We start from the raw sequence: 13,117 nt of genomic DNA, 5'->3' as shown, positions 1-13,117 counted from the left end.
TAGTATTCACCCCAAAATTTGCATAATCTGGGATTTGCAGCCAATTCATCATTTGTGACTTTTTAAAAAGTCACATAAAACTGGTGTAGGCTTACGTCTGGTAAGCTCCAGGTGAATATGTTTGTGACTTTTTTTGCAACTTTTTTACTTAGACGTATTGACTATGACATTGCGACTTTCCAAAAAGTTGCACTGGAACAATATATTAAAACAATATAAACACCTACCCACTGTTTTACTGTTAAATTCAATGGACTTTTCAATTAAGCCACACCCAAAGTCCAATTAGTAACCCAAACTAGAATAATGTACAAACACCAGTCATTGCACTAAGGGGAGGCCAGGCAGCTAAATTACGTCCGTTATTTTAGACTCAAAATGATGGACGCCATTTTAAATGGAGCTGAAAAAATGTTGTGTGAACATAGCCATTTTGTGTTTCATTTAGTTTATTTTTTACACCATTTACATCTTTGAAATGAATGTCTGAAAATAACATAGGATACTGGTGGTAAATAAGCAAACCAAGAAGTGGTATAAGAATGAGAAACATGTTTTTTTTTTTTTTTTTTAAATGATGTTTGCAATTTTGAGTTTAAAATTACGTAATTTTGCATTTGGATTTTGGACGCCCATCATTACAATTATGGCTGTTGGTACATTATTCTAGTTCAGTAAGGTGGGTTTCTTTTTTGAAGGTCCATTGAATTTAATTGTAATATTATTTAATTATACAGCGCCTTTAATTCCAGAGCGCTATCCAAGCGATAGGGGAAACAAACAGGAACACTACAAGATCAAAAACACATTAAATGAAGGCAAATAGCAGACTGGTACTGGTACAGTAAATGGACAGTGGAAAAAAAATGTGTGTAAACATAAAATTAATGTCCGTTGTTTGCAAAAACGTCCTTGATTAATTGTCATGAACATTAATTTGACGTAATCTAATATTTAATACACTGTGCATTGGGCGGCCGTCATTCCATTTACTTCAGTGCATTGCATTGACGTCAATAAAATGCGGTAATAACGGATGCTTTTTCTCTTTTACTTAGTGTGAACATAGCCTCACAGCACAGTACTATGAAAACCTTTAACAATCTTCCCATTACTACCTATACAGCTTACTACATCACATATACATCACAACACTATACCCATATTTATTAATCTTATTCATACTACACCCACAGCTTACTGTGTCCCATAAACAGCAGTCACTATGGCATAATGCTATGTCCAGCTAAAGATAGCAATGTGTGAATACAGTACACGTTACTTAGCACTGCCATGTCTTGCCTGGTGTTGTTCAGTGTCACTTTCAAAAGAACATTTAGTAAATCAGTTGCTTTAGGTGTGATTAGAAGGCCACATCCCCTTCCCATACATAAACAAAGAGGTGGTCTATGTCTGCAAAAGGAGGGAATGAGCCTTCATACAGTACATGACATACAAGCTAAATGCAATTTTTTATTACTGCGCGACTCAGTCACTACAGTGCCATATAGAGTAGTTTCCCTGCTCCTGGCATGATATTGATACATCATACTGGAAAGGGAAACATTCCACTACAGGGCTTTCCCGTCCGTAGCATCCGTACAATACAGGATGTGGGAATAAGCCTTTAGTCAATCGAAGGAGTTTGGGGCTCTCTCAACCACCAAAAGAGGTTGGCGTTGATGATGGGGTTTTCAGAAAATATAAGCATCCACAACAGAGCTCTTGTTGCGGCTTATCCCTCTCCTCAGAGAACACAGAAAATCTCAGCAGTGTCGAATGTTCCCGTGTATGGGGAGGACGGGCGGTGGGCAGGAGGGGAAACTGATGGCTCAATGATTGTTATTAAGGCTATGTTCACATTACGTGAACACCCGGTCTTTCCGTGACCCCAGCCGGGTCACGGAACGGCCGGTCTCAGTCTGGATCATACCTTAAGTACCAGCCGGGTGATATTTGCGGAGATCTGATGCGGGCGCATCAGCGTGCGGCCGCATCAGAGCTTCCCATAGCCCACAGTGAAGCAAGCGGCCGGTCTTTCTGCGGCCGGAATTTACTGAATTCCGGCCGCAGAAAACTGACATGTCAGTTTTTTCCGGCAATGCATGGGATCCCAGCCGGAGCGTATACGATGTGTGTACGCTCCGGCCGGGATCCCATTGCAAATAAGGCTATGTTCAACTCCTCAAAACTACGGCCGTAGTTCTGTGGCGAGAACTACGGCCGTAGTTTTACGTAGTGTGAACATAGCCTAAGGCTATGTTTACATTATGTGAACACTCGGCCGGTCTCAGCCCGGATCATCTCGGCCAGTACTTAAGTACCGGCCGGGTGATCTTTCCGGCCGCGGAATTCTGATGCGGGCGCATCAGCGCGCGCCCACATCTGAGCTTCCCATAGCCCACAGTGAAGCAAGCAGCCGGAGCTTTGTGAACTGACAGGTCTTCCTGCGGCCGGAATTCACTGAATTCCGGCAGCATAAAACTGACATGTCAGTTTTTTCCGGCGCCACACGGTATCCCGGCCGTATAGCATACCATGTGTGTACGCTCTGGCCGGGATCCCATTGCAACTCCTCAAAACTACGGCCGTAGTGTTACATAGTGTGAACATAGCCTAAGGCTATGTTCACATTACGTGAACACCCGGCAGTTCCAGGACCCCGGCCGGGTCACGGAACGGCCGGTCTCAGCCCGGATCATCAGCCCGGATGATCTTTCCGGCCGCAGAGCTCTGATGCGGGCGCATCAGCGCGCACCCACATCAGAGCTTCCCATAGCCCACAGTGAGGCAAGCGGCCGGAGCCGGTTGCTTCACTGTGTGAACTGACAGGTCTTTCTGCGGCCGGAGTTCACTGAATTGACATGTCCGTTTTTTCTGGCGCCGCATGGGATCCTGTCCGGAACGCATACGATGTGAGTACGCTCCGGCTGGAATACCATTGCAAATAAGGCTATGTTCAACTCCTCAAAACTACGGCCGTAGTTCTGCGGCGAGAACTACGGCCGTAGTTTTACGTAGTGTGAACATAGCCTAAAGATGTATCATCCCATTGAAACCTTCTGTTTCATTTATTAATCCATTTGTCCACCTTCGAACCTTCTCCAGTCCAGTCCTTCCTTGCAATACTTAGAAAATAGAAAAGCAATATTACATTTGGATCACAAGTTTTTATCAAACACCCTAAGGCTATGTTCCCACTACAGGATTTTAGTGCTGAATGACAGGCGGCTATAGATAATAACGGCCGCAAATAATGATCATGAAGAACTGTCAATATCAATAGACGTCCGCCTTGTTGTCTTTAAATGAAGGCCCTTTCCTGTAGTGGCAACATAGTCTAAAATTGTATTATTTTTGCAGCTGATGTTTGATGTGGAGTGTTTTACATAGTGTAATTTTTGCTTAACTTACTTATAACCAGAATACCCTAGTCCTTATCCTGCTGTGCTATCCCAAGTTTTATGCCATTTAATACATACTGATCAACAACAACAATAAAACTATCTGCCTAATATGGTTTAGTTCCCTCATACTACCAAAGCACCTCAGACCCCTGGAGACACAAGCCCAATAATTGTGATCTGTCATATTTGGAACAAAGATAGTAGCAACAGATTGCTTAAAGCGACTCTGTACCCACAATCTGACCCCCCCCCCCCCCCAAACCACTTGTGCCTTTGGATAGCTGCTTTTAATCCAAGATCTGTCTTGGGGTCCGTTCGGCAGGTGATGTAGTTATTGTAAAAAAAAACAACTTTTAAACTTGCAGCCCCATGCCCAACAGATGGGGCTAAGATTGTGTATGCATTGGGCTGGCACAACCTCTCTGACCCTACTCCCCGCCCTCCTCATCATTAGGAATGCTCCAGGCAGATTGTCTCCTATTCATCAGCTGTGTGAATACTGAACACCTGGCACCTGTGCAATATTCAGACAGGAGAAAATGTTTCAATTGCATTCCTAATGATGAAGAGGGTGGGGAGGAGGGACGGAGGGGTGGTGCAAAGTTAGGGCACAGATACTCTAAGCCCCGGCTGTTGGGCACGGGGCTGCAAGTTTAAAAGTTTAGGACAATAACTGTATCACCTGCCGAACGGACCGCAGGACAGATCTTGAATTAAAAGCAGCTATCTGAAGGTACAAGCGGTTTGTGGGGGTCAGATTGTGGGTACAGAGTCACTTTAAATGAAATGACCTTAGACACCAATCTATTGTTAAAAGCATACCTGTTTTAGGAAACATTTAAGCATAAGATGGCCATTATATAACTTACATATGGCATTTTCCACCAGATCTCTGTTCTACAGGGTTCATCTCTAAGGCCTCATTCACACGTTCAGTGGTTTTTCAGGGCCGCAAAACCTCCCGCTATTTTTATTCCGTGATCCGTGGATAATCATTTGCATTTGCATCCATTTCTACTTCCGTGCCGGACAGAGAGTGACCTGAGCGGGCACTGTGATACCCTCACTCACCCACATGGCGCCCTCCTTTTACCATCAGTGTACAGGTCTTCCTTACAGTCCGTCTGTTGGACGCCGCCTGCTTCAGTGTTTTGAGATGCGCTCTGGGAGAAGTGGGGGCAAGGGGTTTCGGTCAGATGCGCTCCAAAGGAGGGGGAAGAGGCAGACCCTGTGGGTATGCGCTGCCATACTGGGGGTGACAGGAGGGTTGACAGGTGTCATGGGATCCATTTATTTCAAGGATTCCATGGATGTACCATCCGTGATCCGTGCCGTGATCCGCCTCTGCCCTAGGACATGTCCTATTTTTTTGCGGTGCGGATTGCGGAGTGGCTCATAGCACGGATCGTGTGAATAGATTCATAGGATTCAATGTCCCCTAACACTGTCCGTGGTCACGGTTCCGCGATCACAGGCAGTTTTACGGGATGTGTGAATAAGGCCTAAGGGCCCTATAACGATTATTGTGCAAAAAATTGTTATATCGATTTGCCGGCAACTATCGAAAAATCGATTGTGTGTCATTGATCGTTGATTTTGATCTGAACTGTGGTTACGCATTTTTTCACATCATTCAGTGTAATTGCACATTGTTCATTGTTTTGCTAGGATCAGATGGAATAAACAATCATAGTAATGATTGTAACTAACGACTATTTGTGTTCTGTGTAATATGGTGAACGATTTGTTTGCGATCTTTTATGGTTAGTCGTTAATCGTTAAAATCACTCTGTCTAATAGGACCCTAAGAATCAAGAGCAGCAGCTTGGAGGACATTATGCAGCAGTATTGAATAGTTTAAGCTGTGAGTCCAGCCCTTGGGTAAATTCTAAAACTTTCAATTAGCTATTGTGTAGCCTCCTTGCAGTCTCTGTGTTTTTCTGTCTGTTTCTGCACTCTAAATTTACTCCACCTTTAAAGGGGTTATCCAGCGCTATAAAAACATGGCCACTTTTTCCCCTCTCTTGTCTCCAGATTGTGTGAGGTTTGGAACTCAGTTTCGTTAAAGTAAATGGAGCTTAATTGCAAACCACACCTAAACTGGAGACAAGAGAGGGTGAAAAGTAGCCATGTTTTTGCAGCGCTGGATAACCTCTTTAATTTCCTCCTTCATTATTGAGCTGTGGAGCAGCATGTAACATGATCTCTCAGCGAGCTGCTAGTCCATCTGAATATAGCCTATTATAACCAGCACTCTTGTAGCCAATTGAAGAAACACTGGCACTCCCAATTACTGAACTTCAACATGTTTAGTCTCTATTGCTTATTTAAACAAGTGTGGGAACAAGCAAATTGACTTGATCTGCTTCTTATTTGTCATACATAAGATAGCACTCACGATCCAGTAGTCTTCACAAATCACAAGTCTTCACAAATCATCAGATTCAATAAGTAACAGCTCGCAAGTTTGAAGTCTAAAATTCCAAAACATCCATAGGCTATGTTCACAGAACGTTTTTTTCTCTCCATTTTTCAACCCCTTAAGGACAGAGCCAATTTCGATTTTTGCATTTTAGTTTTTTCCTCCTTGTGCTTAAAAGGCCATAGCACTTGCATTTTTCCACCTAGAAACCCGCATGAGCCCTTATTTTTTGCGTCACTAATTGTACTTTGCAATGACAGGCTGAATTTTTGCATAAAGTACACTGCGAAACCAGAAAAAAATTCAAAGTGTGGTGAAATTGAAAGAAAAAAACGCATTTTGTTTATTTGCGGGAAATGTGTTTTTACGCCATTCGCCCTGGGGTAAAACTGACTTGTTATGCACGTTCCTCAAGTCGTTACGATTAAAACGATATGCAACATGTATAACTTATATTGTATCTGATGGCCTGTAAAAAATTCAAACCATTGTCAACAAATATACGTCACTTAAAATCGCTCCATTCCCAGGCTTATAGCGCTTTTATCCTTTGGTCTATGGGGCTGTGTGAGGTGTCATTTTTTGCGCCATGATGTGATCTTTCTATCGGTACCTTGATTGCTCATATACGACTTTTTGATCGCTTTTTATTACAATTTTTCTGGATTTGATGCGACCAAAAATGTGCAATTTTGCACTTTGGGATTTTTTTGTGCTGACGCCGTTTACCGTGCGAGATCAGGAATGTGATTAATTAATAGTTCAGGCGATTACGCACGCGGCGATAGCAAACATGCTTATTTATTTCTTTATTTATTTGTTTACTTTTATTAATAACCTGGGAAAAGGGGGGTGATTCATACTTTTATTAGGGGACAGGGCTTTTTACTATTAACAACACTTTTTTTTTACTTTTACACTTATACTAGAAGCCCCCCTAAGGGACTTCTAGTATAAGTGCTTTGATCTCTCATAGAGATCTCTGCAGCATGGATATGCTGCAGAGATCCATGAGATAGGCACTCGTTTACTTCCGGCTGCTGCAGCCGGAAGTAAACGAGTGCCGAGCCGGGGACGGCGCCATCTTGGAGCGGTCCCCGGCCGGCTTCAGTTACGAAGATCGCTCCTCCGGGATAACATCCTGGAGGAGCGATCTCCCCACTAGACACCAGGAATGATGCTGCGTCCGGTAATCTGATTACTGTATTAGCGGGCACGGCGATCGGACCGTGCCCGCTAATACCGGCGGTCCCGGGCTACAAGTGGCACCCGGGACCGCCGCGGTTCAGAGCGCGGCCCCGCTCTGAACGTCCCTAACGTCCCTAAGGGGTTAAACGAAAAATTTATGTCGGTCATTTTGAGTTTAAAATTACATCCATCATTTCACTGTTTGGCTGCCCGTCAGTGCAATGACGGCTGTTGGTACATTATTCTAGTTCAGATGGACTAATAGGCCTTTGGCTGCATCTTTAATTAAAAAAAGCCCATTGAAGTGAAAGGTAAGTAAAAAAAAGAAAAACTGTGTGTGAACAACTAAAAAAATGACGTCCGCTGTTTGCAAAAGACGTCCAAAAACAATTGTCATGATCATTATTTTAGTGATCCAAATTTAGTGACCCAAAAGGTTTAATGTCGGAGTAGCCTCTTATGGTTCTCCCCTCCATTTGCACTTCACTTCACCTGTTCCACTACTTGCCATCTAAGATCACAGACCTGATGGCCTTGTTCACAGAAGTGTCTGGCCACTGTAGTTTCACCAACATTTTTTTTTATCCTCAAGTTTCCCTCTTTCCTTCAAGCTGCTAAATCGCCTGATGGCTGACTTATGTTCATTTAATCTTGTTTTAATTTGTCTGTTAGTCTGCTCCCGCCTGGACTCACCCGCCGGTAACAAGTGGGGAACGAGGCTGACAGCGCTCGTTTGCTCCTCAAGTCGCCCCGTGGAATAGGGCCTTAAGTCCAATTTTCTCCTACATCTCCATCAGCCCCTAGTGGGGAACTGTATCAGAGGCTTTGCTGAAGTCCAGATAGGTGATATCCACGGCACCACCTTTATCCAACACTTTTGAGACATATTTAAAGAAATCAATGAGAATAATTTGACATGATCGGCCCGCAGTAAAGCCATGCTGGTTTGGATCCATCTAATTGTTGATTCTTAAGTGATCCAATATGCTCTTTTTTAGAAGTTTTTCCATATTTTTTACAACTACAGATGTCTTACTGCGATCTTCTCTACTCCCCTTCTTGTGGAAGGGTATAACATTGGCCTTTCTCCAATTATCAGGAACATCTCCAGTTAGGAGGGATTGGTTATACAGATTTATCAGGTTGCCAGCAATTACATATCCAAGTTCTTTAAGAATCCTGGGGTGGACACCATCTGGACCCATCACCTTATTCAACTTTAAATATCTGAAGAAGGTTTTATCCCCCTCCTTAACCCCTTCAAGACCAAGCCCATTGATGCACAGATGTCAGGGTCAAATTAATGCAATGTTCCTCCTCGCCTTCTAAGAGCAATAGCGCTTTTATTTTCCACTTACAGGGTGGGTGAGAGGTGTAATTTTTTGTGCCATGATCTCTAGTTTTTATCAATATTATATTGGTGTAACAAATATTTTGATCGCTTTTAGTGATGAGCGAGTACTAAAATGCTCGGGTGCTCATTACTTGAGATGAATATTTCCCGATATACGGGTGCTCGTTTCGAGTAATGAAACCCATTGAAGTTAATGGGAAACTCAAGCATTTTTGCAAGGGACTCAAGTTTGGTAGAGGGAAGGTTGTGTGAAAACCTATCAACCCCAGAAAATGATGGAAACACCACAGAAATGGAGAGGAAACAGCAGGGGCAAAATTTAGCCTGACACAGCATGGTGGTGAGAACACAGGGAACCATTAAAACAGAGGTAGCATATGATGAACCACACAAACACTATGCCTGACACAGCATGGCGGTGAGGACACATGGAACCATTTAAATACAGGGTGCATATGAACCACATAAACAATTTGCCTGACACATCATGGCAGTGAGGACACAGAGAACCATTAAAACAGAGGTAGCATATGAACCACGCCAAAATTGAGCCTAACACAGCATGGCAGTGAGGACACAGAGAACTATTAAAACACAGGTAGCATATGGACCACCTAAAAACTTAGCCTGACACCACTGACCCAGACCAAGATGCACAATACAATCATCCAATAAAAAAGCCAGATTATGGCTAGATTTAGCCTCACACCCTCATGCAGTTGTGTGTGAGAGGCATATATTTGGAGGTAGGGACGAAGAATAACAATGTAATTATATATAGGTAATGTTGGTGCTATTCACACTGTGTGACCAAGTCCCAACCAAGCCGCCAACTTGGTATACAATCCAGCAAAAAATTAAACCACAGGACTAGAGACAACTTTTAGTTGCAAAAATATTAGTTTTTCTTTATATTGTGCGAATAGTAACAATCACGATAGTTACAAATCTCCAACATAACAAAACGACAGAAGTGAAAAATAAACGTCACCACAGTGTGTATGAACAGGCGCCAGATGATCTTCGCACTAAGCTCCTGTGCTCGGCAAGTCTCTGTCCATTTGAGGCTCTCACCCTCTAGGGAATGATGACGTAAGACGTACGCTACGTTTCGAGGGAGGAACCCTCTTTCTCAAGCGCTGTCAGTAAGTGAACCGGCCACCATATTTATACCGTATACGTAATTAACATATCACTACGGAAATAAGGACATGACATATTAGAAAAAGACAAACACATAATAAATTACACTTACTAAAACCAAGTTGATACATATGTGCGTTCACTTTTTAACTCTTTCATGTCTTTATCACCACGCACTAGTACAACTTCTACCCACGTCATCATCATAGTTATTATTTTACACTCTCCGCTCACTGAATATAGTACCCATAAACAAGAAAGAAAAAGAGAACTATCCTATGCAGATCGTAAATTATAAAATCTGACAGTAGGAACGTCCTCTAAATCTACATACATAGCTATAAAAATACTGAAAAGTTACATATTTCGTTTAACCCTTTAGGGGCCACACAATCTAATACATGTATCCAATAAGTTTCTTTTTTAAGAAGTTTTTTCTTTATTTCTGTTTTGTTCTCTCTTACAATTTCCTCTAACACTACCCATTTAAGATCGAACACCTTATGTTTATACACGAACACCTTATGTTTATACTTATGTTTATAAACGTAGTGGGGGCATGATGACTAGTACGTAACAGAAGATTGTTTCGATCCATCTTCTTCTGATATAATTTGGTGTCTAAATGCCCATCTATCAGTGGGATTTCGACGTCTAGATACTGCACCATCTTTTCATAATTTAAATTTCTTTTAAAGGGATACCTAAAAGTCAGATGATGAGAGTGAAGCGGATATGTACAGAGAATGAGACATATGAAAGACAGAGTGAACAGATGGTAGAAAGATTCTGTGAGAGAGGATATAAATGTAGTGAAGTCCAGAAAGTAGCTATAGAAGTGAGTATCATGTCTAGAGAAGAATTATTGGAGAAAAGTACGAATAAAAAGAGAGACAGAGAAAGAGATGGAGTGTTGTTTGTATCAAAGTATGATAGTCATGCCACCTTAATTAGGAAGACCATAAACAAATATTGGCCATTGCTGACGTATGATGAAAAATATGGTAGACTTTTTAAACAATCACCACATTTTGTCTATAAGAGAGGGCAATCTATTGCCAATAGTGTCATTAGACACATAGTGCCATATAGGCAAAACAACCAGAACGAGACAGATGAAGATGAGGTCTTGCAAAATTGGGACATTTCCCTGTTTGTCCTGCCAAAACTGTAGCAGTATAATCAAAGGCGATTCCATATGTCATCCACAAAATGGTAATTCCATAAAGCTAAAGGGAATGTTTACATGTAAGACCTCTAATGTTATTTACATGCTGAAATGCCCGTGTGGGCTAATATATGTTGGCCAGACATCACGTGAAGTGCGAATCAGAATTAACGAACACAGGTCTGCGATACGCACTTACACACAAAAAATGAAACAGAATACAGAAAGTAGTGAGAAAAAGAGGTTTGGAGAGACAACAGTAGCGAGACATTTCCATGAGTATAAACATAAGGTGTTCCATCTTAAATGGGTAGTGTTAGAGGAAATTGTAAGAGAGAACAAAACAGAAATAAAGAAAAAACTTCTTCAAAAAGAAACTTATTGGATACATGTATTAGATTGTGTGGCCCCTAAAGGGTTAAACGAAATATGTAACTTTTCAGTATTTTTATAGCTATGTATGTAGATTTAGAGGACGTTCCTACTGTCAGATTTTATAATTTACGATCTGCATAGGATAGTTCTCTTTTTCTTTCTTGTTTATGGGTACTATATTCAGTGAGCGGAGAGTGTAAAATAATAACTATGATGATGACGTGAGTAGAAGTTGTACTAGTGCGTGGTGATAAAGACATGAACGAGTTAAAAAGTGAACGCACATATGTATCAACTTGGTTTTAGTAAGTGTAATTTATTATGTGTTTGTCTTTTTCTAATATGTCATGTCCTTATTTCCGTAGTGATATGTTAATTACGTATACGGCATAAATATGGTGGCGGGTTCACTTACTGACAGCGCTTGAGAAAGAGGGTTCCTCCCTCGAAACGTAGCGTACGTCTTACGTCATCATTCCCTAGAGGGTGAGAGCCTCGAATGGACAGAGACTTGCCGAGCACAGGAGCTTAGTGCGAAGATCATCTGGCGCCTGTTCATACACACTGTGGTGACGTTTATTTTTCACTTCTGTCGTTTTGTTATGTTGGAGATTTGTAACTATCGTGATTGTTACTATTCACACAATATAAAGAAAAACTAATATTTTTGCAACTAAAAGTTGTCTCTAGTCCTGTGGTTTCATTTTTTACGAAGAATAACAATACAGTCTTCTTAAGAGACCCTGGAATTTTATTAAAAAGACCTGGTCAATTCTGCCTTCAAAACGGCTACAACATCCAAAGAAGGTAGAAGGTAGTGGTGAAAGGATGGCACAGGACACCCTTAAGATGACATTTGACTTTGAAGTTGACTAGCAGTTGGGGTAACATTCCCTGCGTCATGTGACTCACCACTTCTCCCCACAGCTGTTTTGAGTTTGAATTTGACTGTAGCAGTTGGGGTAACTTTCCCTGGTTAATTTGCAGAGATGCACACAGATGCATTGCACCTTGGTGAGCAAGTCAGACAAATTGGGGTAGGTTTTAAGGAACTGCAGCAACACTAGGTTGAAGACGTGGGCCAAGCATGGTACATGTGTAAGGCTGCCGAGTTGCAGAGCCGCCACCAGGTTCTGCTCGTTGTCACGCGCAACCAAGCTCACTGCTAATTATACAGGGTAATTAGCAGTGATCTTGGATATGGCTGCAATAAGAAATAAAGAAATAAGAAAATAATAAACGTCAGCCTGTCAGCGCTGTCACTTGACAGGCGGGTGCGCTTACGATGCCACCAGCTGCACTGAAGACCTGCTCTGACAACACGCTAGGGGCAAGGCGGCCCAGCACCTCCAAGTCAAACTTAAACTTAAAATCTAATCAGTGGTGGGGAGAAGTGGTGAGTCACATTCAAGCTCATTGCTAGTTGCCCTGTGAAAGATGGTGGCATATACTATATAGCTGAAGTTACCCACAGATTGTATACAACAACCTACAGAAACTAGTGTGGCCAGTATATTTTCTTATTTCTTCATTTATGACTGCAGTCACATCCAAGCTCACTGCTAATTACCCTGTGTAAGAGGGTGGCATAAACTTTATAGCTGTAGTTGCCCACAGATTGTATACGTTGATATGGTCAGCAAGGTACTACCTCACTATCTTTCTGAAGGCCTACCCCCTACTCTGTCTAGACTGGGGACCAGTGACATAGTCTTGCTGGGGTGCTGTCAAAGGCCTTGGAGAGTGTTTTCCTGCTCACTGACAAGCTGCCTGCTCCACCCCTCCTCTCCCCTGCTTTTTGGCCCACAGAACAACGTCCTCTGGATCATAACTAAGGAGGGTGAACACCCAGTAATCGGTGTTGTCAAAGAATGGAGAAGAAAAAGATGCTAAATTAGGATCCACCATATTCACTCTCTGTTCCTTTGAACTGTGCCAGTGCCTGACAAGCTGACTAAAAGCCTCTGTCTCTACCAGCCGATAGGGCAGCATCTCCAGGCTCAACAGTTTGCCTATGTGCACATTTAGGGCTTGTGCATGTGGGTGAGTTGCAGTGTATC

The sequence above is a fragment of the Dendropsophus ebraccatus genome, chromosome 7 (genome assembly GCF_027789765.1).
Source record: "Dendropsophus ebraccatus isolate aDenEbr1 chromosome 7, aDenEbr1.pat, whole genome shotgun sequence".
NCBI lineage: Eukaryota > Metazoa > Chordata > Amphibia > Anura > Hylidae > Dendropsophus > Dendropsophus ebraccatus.
The sequence above is the reverse complement of the archived record's forward strand: the minus strand, read 5'-3'. Positions refer to the sequence as shown.